Genomic DNA, 22,497 nt, shown 5'->3' with positions numbered 1-22,497 from the left:
GTGCTGCGGGTGGGTGCTGCTATGGTGACCAGTGAGCTGAGATAAGGCGGGGCTTTACCTAGCAACGACTTATAGATGACCTGGAGCCAGTGGGTTTGGCGACGGATATGAAGCGAGGGCCAGCCAACGAGAGCATACAGTTCGCAGTGGTGGGTAGTATATGGGGCTTTGGTGACAAAACAGATGGCACTGTGATAGACTGCATCCAATTTGCTGAGTAGAGTGTTGGAGGCTATTTTGTAAATGACATCGTCGAAGTCAAGGATCGGTAGGATAGTCAGTTTTACTAGGTTATGTTTGGCAGCATGAGTGAAGGATGCTTTGTTGCGGAATAGGAAGCCGATTCTAGATTTAATTTTGGGTTGGAGATGCTTAATGTGAGTCTGGAAGGAGAGTTTACAGTCTAACCAGACACCTAGGTATTTGAAGTTGTCCACATATTCTAAGTCAGAACCGTCCAGAGTAGTGATGCTGGACGGATGGGTAGGTGTACGATCGGTTGGTGTACCAAGGGAATACCCCAAGGCTCATTCCTAGGCCCCACGCTCTTCAATTTACATCATCAGCATAGCTCAGGCTTTAGGAAGCTCTCTCATTCATTTATATGCAGATGTAAGTCTTATACTCAGCTGGCCCCTCCCTGGATTTTGTGTTAAACGCTCGACAACAAAGCTTTCTTAGTGTTCAACAAGCTTTCTCTGCCCTTAACTTGTTCTGAACACCACCAAAATAAAAGTAATGTGGTTTGGTAAGAAGAATGCCTCTCTCCCCACCGGTGTGATTACTACCTCCTGAGGGTTTAGAGCTTGAGGTAGTCACCTAATACAAGTACTTAGGAGTATGGCTAGACGGTACACTGTCCTTCTCTCAGCACATATCAAAGCTGCAGGCTTAAGTTAAATCTAGACTTGGTTTCCTCTATCGTAATCGCTCCTCTTTGACCCCAGCTGCCAAACTAACTCTGATTCAGATGACTTCGTAGTATATCTATGGAAGATGGAAACAAGTTCTTATGTGAGCACATGCAGATTTTCACTGACCTTCTTCAGCTCCATGGTTGGGGTATGCTTGGCATAGCAAGCGCACTCAGATATTCTATACTGAATTCTATGTTAACATATTGTTTAATGGCTCAATCAGTGGAGGCTGCTCATAATAATGTCCAGAATAGAGTAAATGGAATGGTATCAAACACATGGTTTTCATGCGTTTGATACCATTCCATTCACTCCATTCCAGCCATTACACTCCATTCAAGACAGTATTGTGAGCCGTCCTCCTCTCAGCAGCCTCCACTGATCTCAATAAAAAGGTCAGCCATGCCATAGATGTTTTACACTGTAGCCTAGCCAGTACGCCTTAAATCAGGCGGAACTACCACCAATTTTCCCTTGGGGAAAATAGTCTATCCTATTCTGTGCTTTGCAGCATGGGAAGGAGACTCGGCTGCAACATGTATTTGAGGAGGATCTCATTCTGGGCAGTGATCGGACAGATGCTACTCAGGAAGCTCCCGCTACAGACACTGGTAGGATAAGGAAACATACACTACTATAACCTTCACTTTGCTCTTGTGTCCCATCTCATTCAGTGTAATAAACATGTCATTGTGTGTTTGTTTTTCACCTGCATCCTCCTGCCAGCCAGGCTTCTCTGCCCGCTTCTTCCTGGTAGTGGTAGAGTTTACCCAGACTGGCAGGTCCCTCCTGCATATGTGGCATCTGCAACTGGCAGCTCTCCCAATCATTATGGGTGTGTACCAACAACTACACTCAAGGATTAATTTATATCTTAAAGTGTTGTGTGCAAGTCAGCTAGCTTTAACTTGGCTACCAATTTTTGGCTCCCATCTGTTTTTGTGTGTCCTTACAGACGATACCAGCGGTCCACCTGAAAGGGCAAATGTAACCTCATCAACTCTGAATTGCCCCTTTAACTTTGACATGTTCACTTCCCCTGCGGCCCAGAAGAACAAGCCTTGCACATTCAACTTGCAGTGCCTGCCACCTCACCCTGACCACTCACAGGCTGTACAGTTAGGAGCTGGCTCTTCCAGACGATGTGAAAGTGATCAACATCACGCCTTCAGCAGGTAAGAGAGAGCACTGAACCACAGTCACACTGCCCTTCACTCCTGTATAACGGGGCAGTCCAGTTTGTTCCTCCATGGGAATGTAATCAACTCCCAAGGCATTGGCTAATTTTATTGAACGGAACCAGTTACACTGAAATTGGATTAGTGTGGGGGGTGGTCTTAATTGCTAGGCTGGTATTTTAACTGTATATTTCCGGGTTCATATAGCCCAAGTCAATTGTATTGAGTTTTTGTACGAGCTTACCCATGAAATGTGGCTAAACTAACTACCTAATTATTGTTCTTGTTTCAGGTCATCTGAGCGCATCCTCCCTGCAGCCGGCCGGTGGCGCTCCGTATCTCCTGGCCACGTTCTGTTCAGACGTGAAGGTGAGGTTCTGGAGATGCAGGGCGGCTGCAGTGGAGCCAGATGCCCAACACCTGGGATGAGTGGCCTCTGCTGGTGGAAGAGGGGCTGGGCAACAGCCGTGCCGTTACTGTGCTGGGCACACCAGTAGAGCTCAGCTGTTGTCACACCAGCCGCATCGCAGTGGCCTACCGACACAACCCTAGCCCTCACCTAACCCTAACCACCTAAGCCATAACCCTCAGCCGGGTGTCAGAGAACCACTGGTCCACGTAGGGATATTCCAGTGTGAGTCCACAGGAAGCTCCCAATGGGTGCTAGAGCAGACCCTCGTCCTGGATGCCACCACTCCCACAGACAACAACATGGAGAGTGGTACCAAGAAGCTGAATCTGCAGAATAATAATCTGGACATCTACCTGCCCAGCGATGACTGCCAGGGGACCTCTGGTAAGAGTCTGGTCCACCTGGACTGGGTCTCCAGGGAAGACGGCTCCCACATTCTCACTGCGGGGATTGGTTCCAAAATCTACATGTACGGCCTGCTCTCCGGTAAACCTCCCGAGCTGGGACTGTCTGAGGGCCACAGGGAGTAGAGCTCCTCCCATCTGGTCCCAAAGCGCTCCCCGAACCTTGTCTCCTCCGTGGAGGGCTCCCTTCCCATCCCCGTCTCCCTGTCCTGGGTGAAGGACAGCATCCTGGTGGTGGGCATGTACTGCAAGATGCATGTGTACTCCCAGTGGCAGCCTCCTGCCCTGGCCAAGTCCACGGCTCCCAACACCACCACGACAGAAATGGGCAGCGCCCATGACCAGCCTAGCCCAGAAACTGAGTGGTAAGAGGACAGCTTATGACCTGCCTGCAGAGATGGAGGACTAGGGCTGTTTGAGGCAGCGCACCACCTGTTCCCAACGCTGCCCCAATACCACCGGGTACAGCTGCTGGAGCTCATGGACCTGGGGAAGGTCAGGCGGGCCAAGGCCATCCTCTCCCAGCTGGCCAAGTGCATCGCTGGAGAGATCGTGGCCCTCGAAGACGATGACACCAACCAGGAGAAGCGTCTCCGCTTCCGTACCATCAGCACCGGCGGCAGCACCACCAGGGACCCCAAGCCCTTCAGCAAGGGTGAGAGTTACTCAGAGATTGAGTCCATCACTCCACTGCCCTGGTACGCGCTGCTGGCAGCCAACGAGGACTGCTCTCCCAAGCCCAAAGACAAGGTGGCCAGCTTGTGTGGCCACGGGTCCAGTCAGACGGACGCCTACGATGAACTTTTCCAGAGCAGCGGGGTGTGTGTGGAGGACCTGGAGCCCATGAACAGTGACCAGGAGGATGGCGGTGCTAAGGTCATAGACCAGTCCCAGTATCACCTTCTTTGGGCCCGAGCATGCCCAGGTCCTATCCAGCCACCTGCTCCACTCCAGCCTGCCGGGTCTGACCCGCATGGAGCAGATGTCAAAGGCCTTGCCAACACCACCACAAGCACCGGCATCAGGGCGAGTGCACAAACTGCCCTCCACAGTCCTTCTCCAAATAAATGTTGTTTTATGGACTAATATAAACCATATCTCAAAGGGGTGTATTTGTTTCACTCTGGTAGAAGGCCTGTGAGGAGAAGTACTGTAGATGGTAATGTTCTTTTCATTGACTAGGTGGAGAAACTTTGGATGAGTGCAGTCGGAAGTTCCTGCTGACCACCCTGCTCATCGCGCCCAGCTGCTCCGACAAGGTAGGCAAGGCTGAACTCAACAGTATAGAATACAGCACAGTGGGTTTGATTCCTGCATGGGCCACCTATACTGATTTAGCCAATTTATTGTGGGGTTACCCCTTGACATGGTCAAATATACTAAAAAGACTTTAAAAAAACCTTTTCATGAAACATGAGTCAGATTGACTCCAGATTTGGTATATAGACTCAATGAATTGGCCTCTAATTAATTTGAGAATGGTTAGATGCGGCATTCAAAGTCTGCCACGCTACACCACTAGATGGCACCGTATCACACCAGGGCTATAAGAACTGACCCGATGGACATGGGGCCATGAAGTTTGGTATGTAAACCTTATGTATAGCTCCTTAGAACATCATTTCCCAAACTCTGCCCTGGGGAACCCAAGGGGTGCAGGTTTTGTTTTTTGCCCTTGCGCCAGTGGTGGAAAAAGTACCCAATTGTCATGCTTGAGTAAAAGTAAAGATACCTTAATCAAATCAAATTGTATTTGTCACATACACATGGTTAGCAGATGTTAATGCAAGTGTAGGGAAATGCTTGTGCATCTAGTTCCGACAATGCAGTAATAACCAACGAGTAATCTAACCTAACAATTCCACAACTACTACCTTATACACACAAGTGTAAAGGGATAAAGAATATGTACATAAAGATATATGAATAGGTGATGGTACAGAACGGCATAGGCAAAATGCAGTAGATGGTATCGAGTACAGTATATACATATGAGATGAGTAATGTAGGGTATGTAAACATAAAAGTGCATAGTTTAAAGTGGCTAGTGATACATGTATTACATAAAGATGGCAAGATGCAGTGGATGATATAGAGTACAGTATATACATATACATTATATTAAGTGGCATTGTTTAAAGTGGCTAGTGATACATTTTTGATCAATTTCCATCAATTTCCATTATTAAAGTGAGCTGGAGTTGAGTCAGTATGTTGGCAGGAGCCACTCGATGTTAGTGGTGGCTGTTTAAAAGTCTGATGGCCTTGAGATAGAAGCTGTTTTTCAGTCTCTCGGTCCCTGCTTTGATGCACCTGTACTGACCTCGCCTTCTGGATGATAGCAGGGTGAACAGGCAGTGGCTCGGGTGGTTGTTGTCCTTSATGATCTTTATGGCCTTCCTGTGACATCGGGTGGTGTAGGTGTCCTGGAGGGCAGGTAGTTTGCCCCCAGTGATGCGTTGTGCAGACCTCACTACCCTCTGGAGAGCCTTACGGTTGTGGGCGGAGCAGTTGCCGTACCAGGCGGTGATACAGCCCGACAGGATGCTCTCGATTGTGCGTCTGTAGAAGTTTGTGAGTGCTTTTGGTGACAAGCCGAATTTCTTCAGCCTCCTGAGGTTGAAGAGGCACTGCTGCGCCTTCTTCACAACGCTGTCTGTGTGGGTGGACCAATTCAGTTTGTCCGTGATGTGTACGCCGAGGAACTTAAAACTTACTACCCTCTCCACTACTGTCCCGTCGATATGGATAGGGGGGTGCTCCCTCTGCTGTTTCCTGAAGTCCATAATCATCTCCTTTGTTTTGTTGACGTTGAGTGTGAGGTTATTTTCCTGACACCACACTCCGAGGGCCCTTAATAGAAAATGACTGAAGTGAGTCACCCAATAAAATACTACTTGAGTTAAAGTAAAAAAATATTTGGTTTTAAATATACTTAAGTATTGAAAGTTAAAGTAAATAATTTCAAATTCCTTATATTAAGCAAACCAGACAGCATAATTTTCTTTTTTTTCAAATTTACAGATAGCCAGGAGCACACTCCAACATCCTTTACAAATGCAACATGTGTTTAGTGAGTCTGCCAGATCACAGGCAGTATGGATGTTCTGTTGATAAGTGCGTGAATTGGACCATTTCTGTCCTGCTAAGCATTCAAAATGTAACAAGTACTTTTGGGTGTCAGGGAAAATCTATGGAGTAAAAAGTACATTATTTATAAGTTGTCAAAAATATAGATACTCCAAAAAACTACTGAAGTACTTTACAACACTGCCTAGCACTACACAGCTGATTCAAATAATGAACACATCACGCTTTGATTATCTGAATCATCTGTGTAGTGCTAGGGTAAAAACCTAAATATGCACCCCTTGAGGTCCCCAGGACCAAGTTTGGGAAATGCTGCCTTAGAGGCTGTGTGAATATAAAGTTACTGCAACCCATAGAGAATTATAGAGCCTCTTGCGGCCAGTATTAGCATGGGAAGTGCCATTGAGGGCTTCAACCATTTTAATGTAGTCAACTGGGTGGGACTTCCAACTTCATTGGAGTCATGTCCAACCGGGTCATCAGGAGGGATCAGCCAGTCAGTCGTGAGGAAGAAAATTGTCTACTTCAAAATGGAGATTGCTTCAAAGGTGCGGCCCATGCGCACAGACGCCACAATGGGATCTGTATAGGGATGCTTATTTTTATTTATTTGTATTAGCTGAAATCACTTTGGATAAATTACCATAATATTAGTATTATATGATCAAGTTTCAAAGTTTTTTCGTCACGTGCACCGGATACGACGGGTGTACAACAGTACAGTGAAATTCTTACATTGAGAGCTCTTTCCAACAATAGAGTGATAATTACAATAGCAAATTCAATACAAAAAAATAAAATAATAAAAACCACACAAGAACAACAATGAGAGGTAAAGAAACATGAGAATGCAAGTATATACAGGTCAGTGCCAGTACCTTATTCGATGTGCAGGGGAAGTGGAGAAGTTGAGGTGGGTATATAAATACAATGGCAAGAAAAAGTACTGTAGTTACTGGTAGTAGGATATACATGTATAAAGGGCTGAAAAAGTGACTGATAGCAGGAATATATAAATACTTATGGTAATATACTAATGGTATTTGTGTGTGTGTGTGTGTAAGTAAGTAAGTAAGTAAGTAAGTAACAGGAGTAATAGTGACCAGTAGCAGGATAAATCAAACAACCGTAGCTCCTGAGGCCTGGTGCTGTGTAGACTTGTGTGATGATGGATTGTCTGATAACCTGTATTTGGTTCTCCAGGCTTGTCCACCTGTCAATACGCCTGGGCTTTCCACTCTGAGGCTGAGGAGGAGCTTCTCAACATGCTGCCTGCCCTGCAGAAGGGAGGCCCCACATGACCTGAGCTACACGCCATGGGCGTGGGCTGGTGGCTCAGGAGCACCAATAAACTCCGGCGGTATATTGAAGCCCAAGTGCTTTCAGAAAGTATTCACACCCCTTGACATTTTCCACATTTTGTTCCAGCCTGAATTTAAAATGGATTAAATTGAAAGTATGTGTCACTGGCCTACACATAATACCCCATAATGTCAAAGTGGAATTATGTTTTTTTTTTATAAATGTTACAAATTAATTTAAAATGAAAAGCTGAACTGTGTTGAGTCAGTAAGTATTCAACCATGTGTTATGACAAGCCTAAATAAGTTGAAGTTAAAATTTGTTTAAGTCAAATAAGTTGCATGGACTCACTCTGTGTGCAATGGTGTTTAACGTGATTTTTGAATGACTACCTCATCTCTGTACCCCACACGTACAATTATCTGTAAGATCCCTCAGTCGAGCACCCACAAAGACCAGGGAGCTTTTCCAACCACAAAGACCAGGGAGCTTTTCCAACCACAAAGACCAGGGAGCTTTTCCAACCACAAAGACCAGGGAAGCTTTTCCAACCACAAAGACCAGGAGCTTTTCCAACCACAAAGACCAGGAGCTTTTCCAACCACAAAGACCAGGAAGCTTTCCAACCACAAAGACCAGGGAGCTTTTCCAACACACCAAGACCAGGGAGCTTTTCAAAGTTCAACAAAGACCACAGGAGCTTTTCCACCACAAAGACCAGGGAGCTTTTTCAACCCACAAAGACGCAGGGAGCTTTTCCAACCACAAAGACCAGGGAGCTTTTCCAACCACAAAGACCAGGGAGCTTTTCCAACCACAAAGACCAGGGAGCTTTTCCAATGCCTCGCAATGAGTTTGAGTTTGAGTTTATTTTTATTTTTACAGGGACAGTGCACATTAATCAACGTTTCAGTAAAAGTGCCGGTTTTAGCCAGCCGGCTAATTTTCAACCGCAGTCCCTGGGCAGGTTATTAAAAACAATTACAATAGGGCACCTATTGATAGATGGGTAAAAATAAAAAAGCAGACAGTGAATATCCCTTTGAGCATGGTAAAATTATGAATTACTCGTTAGATGGTGTATCAAAACACCCAGTCACGACAAAGATACAGGCGTCCTTCCTAAATCAGCTGCCGGAGAAGAAGGAAACCGTTCAGGGATTTCACCATGAGGCCAATGGTGACTTAAACTTAAAACAGTTAGCGTTTAATGGCTGTGATTGGAGAGAACGGAGGATTGATCAACAACATTGTAGTTACTCCACAATACTAACCTAAATGAGAGTGGAAAGAAGGAAGCCTGTACAGAATAAAAAATATTCCAAAAACATCCATCCTGTTTGCAATAAGGCACTAAAGTAAAACTGCAAATAAATTAACTTTATGTCCTGAATAAAAAGCATTATGTTTGGGGCAAATCAAACACATCACTGAGTACCACGCTTTGTATTTTCAAGCATGGTGTTGGCTGCATCATGTTATGGGTATGCCGGTCATCGGCAAGGACTATGGAGTTTTTTAGGATAAAAATAAAGGGAATAGAGCTAAGCGCAGGCAAAATCCTAGAGGAAAACCTGGTTCAGTCTGTTTTCCAACAAACACTGGGAGACATTCACTTTTCAGCAGGTAAATAACCTAAAACACAAGGCCAAATATATAAACTGCAGTTGCTTACTAAGACAGCATTGAATGTTCTTGAGCGGCCTAGTTTTGAATTAAATCGGTTTGAATATCTATGGCAAGACTTAAATGGCTGTCTTGCAATGATCAACAACCAACTTGACAGAGCTTGAAGAATTGTGAAAACATTAATGTGCAAATATTGTACTATCCAGGTGTGCAAAGCTCTGACTTACCCAGAAAGACTCACAGCTGTAATCGCTGCCAAAGGTGATTCTAACATGTATTGACTCAGGTGTGAATACCTATGTAAATGAGAGATTTCTGTATTTAATTTTCAATACATTTGCAGAAATGTCTAAGAGCATGTTTTCAATTAGTCAGTATGGGTGTGTGTGTGTGTGTGTGTGTGTGTGTGTGTGTGTGTGTTTTATTGTATTTCTTTGTGTGTGTGTGTGTGCATGTGTGTGTGTGCGTGTACGTGTGTGCATGTGCGTGTGCGCGTGTGTGTATGTGTATGTGTGTGTGTGAGAGAAAAAAAATGAAATCCATTTTGAAATCAGGCTGTAAAACAACAAAATGTGGAATAAGTCAAGGGGTTTGAATACTTTCTGAAGGCATTGTACATCTTTATATATGTAATTATTGATTGATTGTCCTACTTTTATATCTCAAAGAATAAGGCAAACTCCGGTTTTGCTGCACTACTGAATTCAGTATTGTAAATGAGCGTGTGTGTGGTATGACCTATATACTAATGTTTTTTTATACCTCTGTTATTCATCAGGTAGCAAAAGCATATTTTTAAAGGCAGAACGATCCTCTGGACGCCGCCATATTCTATCTCGCTATGTAAAAGAAAGCGGTGGTCTGGAGACTGTTCAGGTAATGTCTTTGAGAAGATCTTGAATATCATTCCCCAAAACTCCTGACAAGATTGGAACAATTCTTTCACATTATAGAAAGTCAGTCTAATGTCAACTTGTGTTGTTCCGTTAAGGTCTAAGAAGAATGTCAAAATGACAGCTTTCTTCAGCAACAACTCAAGTGAGGACCGGTGGAGGAAGGTTGCTTTAAAGAACGCCTTCTCTCTGCTTTAAAGAATGCCTTCTCTCTGCTTTAAAGAATGCCTTCTCTCTGCTGGGGAAGCAGCACTTCCAGTACTCTGCATCCTACCTCCTACTGGCAGGCTCCCTCAAGGGTGCTGTGGAGGTAAACATGTCCGCATATCGCTGTAAGCAGATAGATAGTGTGCCACCTTTTTCATACAAAGATTTTCAGGAGAGAGGTTACCTACTTTAATTTTGTACTTTTTTTTCTTCTTAAATAATAAATTATAAAGGTGTTTTTGAGCATTTTATGCAAATTATGTCTGGCCAGGCCAAGGGTAGAGGTGACCTTGTTGGATATTCCTGATATTCCTGGAGGTATTTTTCTGTTCTGCTACTGCAATTGCTTTCAACACTAATGCTGGGTGGGGGTTGGCTTGCCTTGTTCAGGTTTGCCTGGAAAAGATGCAGGACCTGCAGCTGGCCCTGGTGATCTCCCGGCTATACGAGTCTGAGTTTGAGACGTTCTCCACCTACAAGCACATCCTGCAGAAGCACATGCGAGGAGGCTGTTCTTTACGGCAGCCTACGCTCACATGCAGGCCGGCTGCCCTATGCTGGCCCCGGAGGTCCTCCAAAATGCCCAAAGTCCTCAAAAGATCCATGGGACAGCGACAACGAGGAGAAGGACGATGATTATGAACCAAAGGGCTTGAACATGAAAAACACCAGCACTAATAACAGCAGCAGTGTCCTCCAGGACGCCGTCTCTCAGTTGACGGAGACACCACTAGAAGAGGACAACATACTCATTCCCTCAGGGGACATCCTGGCCACAACTCAAGTTCAGCGCCCGCCTGAAGATCCTGACCACAGAACTACGGACGCTGTCCACGGGGTACGAGCTGGACAGGGGGAAGCTGCGCTACCAGGTGTGCCAGTGGCTGAAGAGGGAGGTGGTTGCCCTGCAGAGGTGCTGCAGCTACAAGCCCTGCCTGCTGGAGCTGGCCCAGGGCATGGCAGGACCAGGGAGAGAGGAGGCCCAGGCCCAGCCTGGAGAGGTCCAACACGCAGATACTGGCTCCAGAGCAACCAGCCTCTCCTGCACATGTTCCTCAGCTACTGCAGCCTGCACGGCTCCCACGGGGAGGCTTTGCTTCTGTGCGCATGGAGCTCATCCTGCTACTGCAGGAGTCCCAACAGGTACAGCACACACAATGTATTTTGTAATTCTTACACATAGGCTACATGTTGTCAATCGTATCATAAATATAAACAAATTGATGCCATATCTGCGTACTAGTATCTGCATATCTGAAAACCCTTCAAACAAAAAACTATGAACACAACTAAGAAAAAGGCTCTTGCATCTCGGTACTTGACAGCAAGTGTCAGAGGAGGGATTGGGAGGAAGCGTAACTACACAAACACTAAAGCAAAGAACCATAACAAAACGAAAGTGTGTTGTTTAGTCTGAGGTTGGTGTTTGCCTTAAAGTAGCAAACCGTGGTTTCCAGCGGGTGACTGTGGTTTCATGTAGCTGATAGGTGCCATCAATGACATCTCCAGTGTGTGGCTGTGTGACAGGCGATGCAGATTCTGATTCTCAAATCTCTTCCCTTCTGAGAGGCCTCGTCCTACTTTTAGGGAGATTTGGAGAAATATGATTTGCGTCACAGACACCAGGAACACACACACCGCTCTCCTCTGAAGCCTTCGTAACATCAGATGCATGACAGGAACTCCTCTGACTCGACTGTCTGAGATGACTTACTTTTTGTTTGACATCAAAGCAGCAAGTCTCTGATCTGACGCGTGAACCGCAGTGTGGTAGCCAGCATGGAATTTATTAGCAATTTTTATTTCCAAGCTTAACTTGAGAGTTGTTTATGATGTTCATTCAGTTTATGTATTTTCTTTGTGTGTGTGTGTGTGTGTGTGTGTGTGTGTGTGTGTGTGTGTGTGTGTGTGTGTGTGTGTGTGTGTGTGTGTGTGTGTGTGTGTGTGCGTGCTGATGGTCTTCATTCAGTCACGCCACGCTACTCTATGTCCACAGGATGACCATGTCCAGAAGCCATAGCCTCCTACCTCCACCACTCCTGCTGGCCTGCACTGCCAGCGCTAAAATGGTGGTGACCAACCCCATCGTCCATCTGACCAACCTCACCCACGATATCCTGCACACCTTCAATGCACTGGACTCCCCACCACACCCAGATGTCATCAACAACGAGGTCAGACACATGCCTATACACCCGCCAAGGCTATCATGCACTTTATTGAACTACACACAAAGATCATGTTAATAAATTGGAGCAGTAATTGTGTCTTGTCCCTTTTGGTAGTAATGTGCTTTAAATATGAGAACGGGGGGGGAATAGTCTGAGCGTTTGAGTTTAGATTTTATGATGTGAAGATCAGTGATTGGTTGAGTTGGCTGATTGGAGGGAGTGTTCCACTGATCTTAATGTATCTGTATTAATTCCTCCTGCTCTTTCAGATCTATGTGATGCACACACTTGCAGCCTCACTGTCTACCTGCATATACCAGTGTCTCTGTGATGGCCACAACTACAGGTGAGTCTAGATCCTAACACTCACCTCTTTGCTCTGTGCACTTGATGTCTGTACTAGAACGGCACATAACCATGAGCATGCTGGGAAATGCACACTAGGCAACATTTCAGACATTTGAACTACACAGTGCATCTGATCTTGAGAATCTACCTGTCAGTGTATGTAATAATGATCATAAAAAAATATAGTTCTGTTATCTGATCCTAGAACAGCAGTTCTGCAACAAGGGAAAAAGTGTGTAAAGTTAGTGAAGATGCTTTTTTTCTTACTCATCTCGTGGTTGGAATGACATTATTAAAATAGGACCCATGTTGTTTATTTATTTAACCTATATTTAGCTCGAGCCCATGTGACCAGGGCTCGAAACTAACTTTTTTCCTCACCGTCCTGAAGTGCGATTTTAACCACCCCAAATTAAAATACTTACTTTTTTAAATGATTTGATATGCCAACATGGGTCTACTTTAGGACCTAGGTTTAAAAGGATAATAAGAGTAGCCTACTACTGAAATAGATAAATGGGGCTGTTAACTGAACCAGAAATTCGCATAAAAACATTTGCCTCTAAAAAGGCCGACATTGAAATCTATTGTGCATAAATGTACATAAATAAGGATGATTTTTTTATGAGCATGGCCTTGTTTCTATTACAGCATATTGGATGACTGTCATTCATATTCCATTCACCCAGCTCAATGTTACATCGATAGGTTTAGGCTACTACATGATACTCAAATTTTCCCAGTACCCATCATGAGGTTTCTACAACCTAGCCTATGAATGAACGTTTACAACATAGGTGTACAGGTCGAGAGAAATTTTAGTAATCAAGGTGACAGACATTGACACGTTCAATAACGCCTTGATCACTCTTGGCTGCATCTAGCTGATCTAGGGTGTAATCATTAGTCCAACAGTTGCAAACAAGAGTTTCTATTGGACAAATTCCGGTATGTTTATCTTCGTTCCGTTTGCTTCCGTTTAAGAACGTTTTTCATCAGAATCGGTGGAATGAATGCACCCTTGATCATACGCAAACACAGTTCACTTTAATAGCAGCCTCATGATACCTGATACCTTGGATCGTTGTCTTCTTTCGCGCATATACACGCTTTCCTCTCACTTTTTCCCTCCGCTTGTGGACTTCAGTGCACAACATATCAGCTTCCGGTGACCAGGCGAAAAAACCGTGCATGCTAAACCATATCATAACCGCTAACCGCTACACACAACCTACATCTTTGTCACCATATTACTGTCATAGTTCTAGTAGCTATGTTGACTAACGTGTTAGTAAACCCCCTACAATCATTTTTATGCAGTACAGTGTAAAGTCAGCAGCAAGCAGTCTTGGAGTTACACCGGTGTGCCCCGGTGGCAATTAATTTATAAAACCAAAAGCTTACCTTGACTTGGAAGAGTTCCAGTGTTGTATAGCCAGCTAGCTAACATAGCATCCCTGTCTGTTTGAGCTGGTTGTTTGAGTAGGCTAAACTAGCTAGCTGCATTTGCTAGCTAAGCATGTGAAAGTTTTAAAAGATTCTAGCTCTCTTGCTTCTCCATTTTTCTAATAAAGGTATTTGTTCAAAACTTCTGTCTTTCTCTCTTGAGTCAACTACTCACCATATTTTATGCACTTCAGTGCTAGCTAGATGTAGCTTATGCTTTCAGTACTAGATTAATTCTCTGATCCTTTGATTTGGTGGACAACATGTCAGTTCATGCTGCAAGAGCTCTGATAGGTTGGAGGTTGTCATAATTACTGTGTAAGTCTATGGAAGAGATGAGAACTATGAGCCTCCTAGGTTATGTATTGAAGTCAATGTACCCAGAGGAGGACAGAAACTAGCTGTCCTCCGGCTACACCATGATGCAACCCTACAGAGTGCTGTTGAGGCTGCTGTAGACCTTCAAAACGGTGTGTTCTAATCAATAATTTGGTGACGTGAATATATTTAGTATAATTTCCACTGCCTAGTTGACTTGCGTATTGGCTACAGCCTCATGTCCACACACACACACAAGGGATACGCCAGAAAATGTAGCCAAACTTGAATGAGACTTTTTTATTACATAAATATGTTAAACGCCAGTCATGTTTGACCAATATAATGCAGAATAATTAACATTAACGTCTAAAGGCTTGATTCTGTTCACATACTCCAGGCACGTTTCGTTCAGATCAAATGGTCACGAGTGGTGAGAAAGACAAGTGCCTATTGCCCACCTTGCAATCTGAGTGGAGGCAGTCAGCATTTTTAAACTACACTGAACAAAATATAAATGCAACATGTAAAGTGTTGGTCCCATGTTTCATAAGCTGAAATAAAAGATCCCAGAAATGTTCCATATCCACAAAAAGCTTATTTCTCTCAAATGTTGTGCACAAATTTGTGTTACGTCCCTGTTAGTGAACATTTCTCCTTTGGCAAGATAATCAATCCACTTGACAGGTGTGGCATATCAAGAAGCTGTGCAGTTTGGTCACACAACACAATGCCACAGATGTCAAGTTTTGAGGGAGCGTGCAATTGGCATGTTGACTGCAGGTACTGTTTGTCCACCATAGCTGTTGCCAGAGAATGTTTTAGAGAACTTGGCGGTACGTCCAACCGGCCTCACAACTGCAGACCACGTACGTGTATGGCAATAAAATGTTTAAATTACCATCTTACCAATAAAATTACCATGTTTCAGCATGGTAATGCCCGGCCCCATGTCGCAACGATCTGTACACAATTCCTGGAGCATGTTTGGGATGCTCAGGATCAAAGTGTACGACAGCGTGCTCCTTTTTTCACCAATATCCAGCAACATCGTATAGCCATTGAAGAGGAGTGGGACAACATTCCACAGGCCACAATCAACAGCCTGATCAACTCAATGTGAAGGAGATGTCGCGCTGCATGAGGCAAATGATGGCCACACCAGATACTGACTGGTTTTCTGATCCACACCCCTATCTTTTTTATGTATCTGTGACCAAAAGATGCATATCTGTATTCGCAGTCATGTGAAATCCATAGACTAGGTGCCTAATACATTTTATTTTATTTGACTGATTTCTCTATATGAACTGTAACTCAGTCAAATCTTAGAAATTGTTGCATGTTGCGTTTATTTTTGTTCAGTGTGTGTGTGTGTGTATGTATATATATATACAGTGGGGCAAAAAAGTATTTAGTCAGCCACCAATTGTGCAAGTTCTCCCACTTAAAGCTGAGAGAGAACTGTAATTTTCATCATAGGTACACTTCAACTATGACAGACAAAATGAGAAAAAGAATCCAGAAAATCACATTGTAGGATTTTTAATGAATTATTTGCAAATTATGTGGAAATAAGTATTTGGTCACCTACAAACAAGCAAGATATCTGGCTCTCACGACCTAACTTCTTCTTTAAGAGGCTCCTCTGTCCTCCCTTCGTTACCTGATTAATTGGCACCCTGTTGGAACTTATCAGTATAAAAGACACCTGTCCACAACCTTCAAAACAGTCACACTCCAAAACTCACTATGCCAAGACCAAAGACTGTCACAAGGACACCAGAAACAAAATTGTAGACCTGCACCAGGCTGGAAGACTGAATCTGCAAATAGGTAAGCAGCTTGGTTTGAAGAAATCACTGTGGGAGCAAATTATTAGGAAATTGAAGACATACAAGACCACTGATAATCTCCCTCGATCTGGGGCGCCACGCAAGATCTCACCCCGTGGGGTCAAAACATGATCCAAGAACGGTGAGCAAAAATCCCAGAACCACACGGGGGGACCTAGTGAATGACCGCAGACAGCTGGGACCAAAGTAACAAAGACCTACCATCAGTAACACACTACGCCGCCGGGACTCAAAATCCTGCAGTGCCAGACGTGTCCCCCTGCTTAAGCCAGTAACATGTCCAGGCCGTCTAAGTTTGCAGAGAGCATTTGATGATCCAGAAGAAGATTGGGAGAATGTCATATGGTCAGATGAAACCAAAATAAAACTTTTTGGTAAAAACTCAACTCGTCGTGTTTTGGAGGACAAAGAATGCTGAGTTGCATCCAAAGAACACCATACCTACTGTGAAGCATGGTGGGAAACATCATGCTTTGGGGCTGTTTTTTCTGCAAAGGACCAGGACGACTTGATCCGTGTAAAGGAAAGAATGAATGGGGCCATGTATCGTGAGATTTTGAGTGAAAACCTCCTTCCATCAGCAAGGCATTGAAGATAAACGTTGCTGGGTCTTTCAGCATGACAATGATCCCAAACACCACCGCCTGGGCAACGAAGGAGTGGCTTTGTAAGAAGCATTTCAAGTCCCTGGAGTGGCCTAGCCCAGTCTCCAGATCTCAACCCCATAGAAAATCTTTGGAGGGAGTTGAAAGTCCGTGTTGCCCAGCAACAGCCCCAAAACATCACTGCTCTAAAGGAGATCTGCATGGAGGAATGGGCCAAAATACCAGKAACAGTGTGTGAAAACCTTGTGAAGACTTACAGAAAACGTTTGACCTCTGTCATTGCCAACAAAGGGTATATAACAAAGTATTGAGATAAACTTTTGTTATTGACCAAATACTTATTTTCCACCATAATTTGCTAATAAATTAATAAAAAATCCTACAATGTGATTTTCTGGATTTTTTTTCCTCATTTTGTCTGTCATAGTTGGACCACACATACGGAGATCATCAGTTCACCTACTCTGCGTCTCACAAAGACACGGCGGTTGGAGCCAAAAATCTCAAATTTGGACTCATCAGACCAAAGGACAAATTTCCACCAGTCTAATGACCATGAGCTCTTGTTTCTTGGCCCAAGCAAGTCTCTTCTTATTATTGGTGTCCTTTATTAGTATATATTTTTTTGCAGAAATTCGACCATGAAGGCCTGATTCACGCAGTCTCCTCTGAACAGTTGATGTTGATGTGTCTGTTACTTGAACTCTGAAGCATTTTTTGGACTGCAATCTGAGGTGCAGTTAATTGCCGATTTCTGAGGCTGGTAACTCTAATGAACTTATCCTCTGCAGCAGCAGTAACTCTGGGTCTTCCTTTCCTGTGGTGGTCCTCAAGAGAGCCAGTTTCAATATATTGAATATATTTTGATTTGTTTAATACTTTTTTTGCTTACTACATGATTCCATACAGTATGTGTTATTTCATAGTTTTGATGTCTTCACTACTAAAGAAAAACCCTTGAATGAGTAGGTGTGTCCAAACTTTGACTGGTACTGTATGCCTCATCACAATTCTTTCGAAGATTTATTCAGTTCCTTGGACTTCATGGTATAGTTTCTGCTCTGACTTGCACTGTCAATTGTCAGTACTTATATGGGCGTGTTTCTTTGTAAATCATTTCCATATATAGACAGGTATGTGCATTTCCAAATCATGACCAATCAAATAAATTTACCACAGGTGGACTCCAATTAAGTTGTAGAAACACTCATGGATAATCAATAGAAACAAGATGCACCTGAGCTCAATTTCGAGTACATTTTTTCATATATATATATATATATATTTTTTTACAAACATTTCTAAAAACCTGTTCATTGTCATTATGGGGTATTCTGTGTAGATTGAGGATTTTTTTATTTAATACATTTTAGAATAAAGCTACCGTAACAAAATGTTGAATAAGTCAAGGGGTCTGAATACTTTCTGAATGCACAGTATTACAATCTATATGGTGAGACAGCGTCGAGTACCAGCCCTTGGCTCCAGTCAGCGTGTTCATACTGTTCTCTGTCTGGCAGTGTCCTCTCAAACTTTGTCTCTCTGTCATTAGTGATGACTTCCATGCCCGGGACGACATCAACACCCTCCACGGCACCACCCCCTACATCCACAGCAGCCCAGGGACGCCCATCAACATGCCCTGGCTCGGGAGTGCAGACGGGGAGAGGTGCTGTTGTGGTGAGGCACATAGTGCCTTTGCTCTGGTTCCTTGTTTTTACCACTGATATAGCGTAACACAATGCAGTAAATTCTACAAATTCTACATTACCAAAAGTTTGTGGACACCTGCTCGTTGAACATATCATTCCAAAATCATGGGCATTCATATGGAGTTGGGCCCCCTTTTGCTGGAAGGCTAATCTGAAAACAAGGCTCCCTACATTCTATCAGCATATCGATTGCGCAACCCGGGCTGGCAAAACCCTGGATCATTGTTATTCTAACTTCTGCAGTGCATATAAGGCCCTCCTTTCAGAAAAGCTGACCACGACTCCATTTTGTTGCTCCCAGCCTATAGACAGAGACTAAAACAGGAAGCACCCACACTCAGGTCTGTTCAACGTTGGTCCGACCAATCGGACTCCACGCTTCAAGATTGCTTCGATCACGTGGACTGGGATATGTTCCGCATAACGTCGAATAACAACATTGATGAATACGCTGATTCGGTGAGCGAGTTTATTACCAAGTGCATTGGTGATGTTGTACCCACAGCATCTATTAAAACATTCCCCAACCAGAAACCGTGGATTGATGGCAGCATTCGCGTAAAACTGAAAGCGCGAACCACTGCTTTTAATCAGGGCAAGGTGACCGGAAACATGACCGAATACAAACAGTGTAGCTATTCCCTCCGCAAGGCAATCAAACAAGCTAAGCGTCAGTATAGACAAAAAGTGGAGTCGCAATTCAATGGCTCAGACACGAGAGGTATGTGGCAGGGTCTACAGTCAATCACGGACTACAAAAGAAAAACCAGCCATGTCGCGGACCACGATGTCTTGCTCCCAGACAGACTAAACAACTTCTTTGCTCGCTTTGAGGACAATACAGTGCCACTGACACGACCCGCTACCAAAACCTGCGGGCTCTCCTTCACTGCAGCCAACGTGAGTAAAACATTTAAACGATTTAACCCTCGCAAGGCTGCAGGCCCAGACGGCATCCCCGGCCGCGTCCTCAGAGCATGTGCAGACCAGCTGGCGTGTTTACGGACATATTCAATCAATCCTTATCCCAGTCTGCTGTTCCCACATGATTCAAGAGGGCCACCATTGTTCCTGTTCCCAAGAAAGCTAAGGTAACTGAGCTAAATGACTACCGCCCTGTAGCTTCCGTCATCATGAAGTGCTTTGAGAGACTAGTCAAGGACCATATCACCTCCACCCTACCTGACACCCTAGACCCACTCCAATTTGCTTACCGCCCCAATAGGTCCACAGACGACGCAATCGCAATCACACTGCACACTGCCCTAACCCATCTGGACAAGAGGAATACCTATGTAAGAATGCTGTTCATCGATTACAGCTCAGAATTTAACACCATAGTACCCTCCAAACTCGTCATTAAGCTCGAGACCCTGGGTATCGACCTCGCCCTGTGTAACTGGGTCCTGGACTTCCTGACGGGCCCCCCTCAGGTGGTGAGGGTAGGTAACAACATCTCCACCCCGCTGATCCTCAACACAAGAGTGCGTTCTCAGCCCTCTCCTGTACTCCCTTTTCACCCAGGACTGCGGGGCCATGCACGCCTCCAACTCAATCATCAAGTTTGCAGACGACACTACAGTGATAGGCTTGATTACCAACAACGACGAGAAGGCCTACAGGGAGGAGGTGAGGGCCCTCGGAGTGTGGTGTCAAGAAAATAACCTCACACTCAATGTCAACAAAACAAAGGAGATGATCGTGGACTTCAGGAAACAGCAGAGGGAGCAGCACCCTATCCACATTGACGGGACAGCAGTGGAGAGGGTGGAAAGTTTGAAGTTCCTCGGCGTACACATCACGGACAAACTGAAATGGTCCACCCACACAGACAGCGTGGTGAAGAAGGCGCAGTAGCGCCTCTTCAACCTCAAGAGGCTGAAGAAATTTGGCTAGTCACCAAAAACACTCACAAACTTTTACAGATGCATAATCGAGAGCATCCTGTCGGGCTGTATCACCGGCAACTGCTCCGCCCATAACCGTAAGGCTTCTCCAGAGGTAGTGAGGTCTGCACAACGCATCACCGGCGGGGACCAAACTACCCTGCCCTCCAGGACACCTACACCACCCGATGTCACAGGAAGGCCAAAAAGATCATCAAGGACAACAACCACCCGAGCCACTGCCTGTTCACCCCGATATCATCCAGAAGGCGAGGTCAGTACAGGTGCATCAAAGCGGGGACCGAGAGACTGAAAAACAGCTTCTATCTCAAGACCATCAGACTGTTAATTGAGTGGCTGCTGCCAACATACTAACTCAACTCTAGCCACTTTAATAATGGAAAAATGTATGTAATAAATGTATCACTTGCTACTTTAAACAATGCCACTTTATATAATGTTTACATACCCTACATTACTCATCTCATATGTATATGCTGTACTCTATACCATCTACTGCATCTTGCAATCTTGATGTAATTAAATGTATCACTAGCCACTTTAAACAATGCCACTTTATATAATGTTTTCATACCCTACATTACTCATCTCATATGTATATACTGTACTCTATACCATCTACTGCATCTTGCCTATGCCGTTCGGCCATCACTCATTCATATATTTTTATGTACATATTCTTATTCATTCCTTTACACTGTTGTGAAATTGTTAGGTTAGATTACTTGTTAGATATTACTGCATGGTCGGAACTAGAAGCACAAGCATTTCGCTACACTCGCATTAACCTCTGCTAACCATGTGTATGTGACAAATAAAATTTGATTTGATTTGCTATTTATGAATTGTTGTAAATATTTTACAATACTGGCTGATTATGATGGAGAATTGGATTTCTGTTTAATTTTCTCCGGGGCAGACAGACCAAGCACTATGTAATTAATTTATTACACAGGAATACATCATGGTATACTCATCATTGCAAAGCAATTGAATAATACTTTTTTTAACAAACACCTAATGTTTATTTATCAGACAAAGATTGATTAGGGGATATGATTTATTAATGTTAATTTAACGATACAAATTGCTTAGTGTAAGGAAACGTATCTAAGTTCAAAGCTATTGCAGATAAATGAGGAATCAACAAGAACCATAATCCGGAATGGGTTTCATGCTGTTTCTTCCTTTAAGCTTTGAAATGTGAATATGCTCAAATCTAATTATATGGATCTATTGTAAATCTGACTATATACATGTAATATATAATAAATCACCATAATGTAACATGTACACTTGTTTTGTCTATTTTAAATAAAATAAAAATGTCTCCCCCATAGCAACCACATGATCAAACTGGACAAGATTTATTAGAAATAAAATGTAGCATGGTCACATACACATGGTTAGCAGATGTTAATGCGAGTGTAGCAAAATGCTTGAGATAGAAGCTGTTTTTCAGTCTCTCGGTCCCAGCTTTGATGCACCTGTACTGACCTCGCCTTCTGGATGGTAGCGGGGTGAACAGGCAGTGGCTCAGATGGATGTTGTCCTTGATGATCTTTTTGGCCTTCCTGTGACATCGGGTGCTGTAGGTGTCCTGGGGGGCAGGTAGTTTGCTCACGGTGATGCGTTGTGCAGACCGCACCACCTTCTGGAGAAAAAAAAAGTGTGAGTACGTTCTGAGGGTTGAGCTTCTCCTGCACTACCTCCATTAAATCCTCATTGGATACAGTAATTGTCACGTCTGTTTTGCCACTGTATGGGCCTTTTTATGAAAGGCACCAGAATACAGTCTTGTCTGACAACTCAGGAAGGATTTCTGCGGAGTCATCAGCAGCATGTAAGTCCACGTAGGCACCTGACAAGATCACAGCATTGCTGTATTTGACCTGAGGAATAAAGCAGCTGATCAATCAATTCAACAACATGTATATTCTGTATCGCATGCAAAGAGATTCCTGGACTTCATTTGGGTCATTCTATCATTCTCAATGGATCGCTACTAACTTCTAGCACAACCATAATAAACTGCTTACTTTGCACAATGTGAATTATGTTTCCTTTATTTACACATCTGTCTGTAGGGACTGGCCCGGTAG

The 22,497-nt window shown here is 44.0% G+C and overlaps 1 pseudogene; it reads left to right on the top strand.

Annotated features, from left to right (window-relative positions):
• Positions 1 to 1,453: 1,453 nt before the first annotated feature.
• LOC111958069 (dmX-like protein 1) lies at positions 1,454 to 22,497 on the top strand (annotated as a pseudogene).

This window comes from Salvelinus sp. IW2-2015, linkage group LG33 (genome assembly GCF_002910315.2).
Source record: "Salvelinus sp. IW2-2015 linkage group LG33, ASM291031v2, whole genome shotgun sequence".
Taxonomy (NCBI): domain Eukaryota; kingdom Metazoa; phylum Chordata; class Actinopteri; order Salmoniformes; family Salmonidae; genus Salvelinus; species Salvelinus sp. IW2-2015.
The sequence above is the reverse complement of the archived record's forward strand: the minus strand, read 5'-3'. Positions and strand labels throughout refer to the sequence as shown.